General features: G+C 54.9%; 1 pseudogene; it reads left to right on the top strand.

Annotated features, from left to right (window-relative positions):
• The first annotated feature begins 634 nt into the window (after window positions 1-634).
• On the top strand, window positions 635-1598 carry LOC116548438 (annotated as a pseudogene).
• The last annotated feature ends 5 nt before the right edge of the window (window positions 1599-1603 follow it).

Here is a 1603-nt window from a genome sequence, read left to right on the forward strand (position 1 = left end):
GTAAAAATGACTTTTTAACACTTGTATTCCATCTAAGGACTCAGGTGGCCTGTGGGTGGCTCATACCTGTAATCCCAGCACTTCGGGAGGCCGAGGCAGGTGGATGACAAGGTCAAGAGTTCGAGACCAGCCTGGCAAACATGATGAAACCCCATCTCAAATACAATACAAAAAATTAGCTGGGTGTGGTGGTGTGCTTGTAATCCCAGCTACTCAGGAGGCTGAGGCAGGAGGATCCCTTGAACCCAGGAGGTGGAGGTTGCAGTGAGCTGAGATTGTGCCATTGTACCCCAGCCTCGGTGACAAGGCGAGACACCATCTCAAAAAAAAAAAAAAAAAAAAAAAAGGACTTAGGTATAACATGAAATATGTGATTAAAAAAATATATATGGGGTAATAAATAATACTTATTACATGTTTGCATATGTAAGATATTATTGTAAACATTTAGAATGTATTAACACATTTCATCAGAACAACTCTGTGTAACACGTATTACTCTTCCCATCTGAAAGATGAGTAAACGGAAGCCCAGGAAACTTTGGTAGCTTGCCCGCAGATTGTATAAGGTCACCCAGTTGAACTGACTCAAGCCCTTACAGTTTACTTTCAGCGTGATTACCATAAATGCTAGATTATTCGTGGCCATGACGGCTGGGACATCTCGTCGCTGATCCTCGCCAAGGCGATTCGGCGCGCGAAGGTGCTGGGCTGGGAGCTGAAGGAGCAACTGTGGCCGCACATGGAAGCCATGCGGCCTCGGCCTTCCGTCTACATCCCCAAGTTCATCGCGGCCAACCAGACCAGGGGCCTGGACAACCTCGTCCCGGACACACACCTGCAGCAGCTGGAGCAGATCCCTAAGGACACCCCAGACTTCCAGTCTAGCGCGGGGCTGGACGAAGTCACCGTGCTGTGGATGGGCAACACAGAGCGCTTCTGTGAGGTGGTTCCGGGCCTCAAGGACACGGCCCAGAACCCGCTGCGCACCACTGCGCTCGGCCTGCAGGTGTCTCGCTCCAGCTCTTCGCCGTCGCCGGCATCCGGGAGGGCTGTGCCTTCCTCAGTGGGTCCCCGCAGAGCACCCTGGTGCCCGGAGCACTTGAGCTCGCGTGTCAGCGCCGGGTTTTCGTGGGCGGAGGTGACTTCAAGTCTGGCCAGACCAAAGTCAAGTCCGTGCTCGTGGACTTCCTCTTCAGCTGTGGCCTCAAGACCACAGCTCAAGACGACGGGCAGAACCTGTCAGCGCCATTGCAGTTCCGCTCTAAGGAGGTGTGCAAGAGCAACGTAGTGGATGACATGGTGCCGAGCAATACGGTGCTCTATACGCCCGGAGAGGAGCCCGGCCACTGCGTGGTCATCAAGTACGTGGGTACCTGGGCGACAGCAAGCGCGCGGGGTGAGTAAACCTCGGAGCTAACGCTGGGCGGGACCAACACACTGGTGTGCACGACACGTGCCAGGACTCGCTGCTGGCCGCACCCATCACACTAGACCTGGCGCTGCTGACCGAGCTGTGCCGGCGGCGCCTGAGCTTCTGCACGGACGCTGACCCCGAGCTGCAGACCTTCCACCCCGTGCTGTCCCTGCTCAGCTTCCTATT

This window comes from Sapajus apella, unplaced genomic scaffold (genome assembly GCF_009761245.1).
Source record: "Sapajus apella isolate SASKATOON/1434 unplaced genomic scaffold, GSC_monkey_1.0 scaffold12233, whole genome shotgun sequence".
Classification (NCBI taxonomy): Eukaryota; Metazoa; Chordata; class Mammalia; order Primates; family Cebidae; genus Sapajus; species Sapajus apella.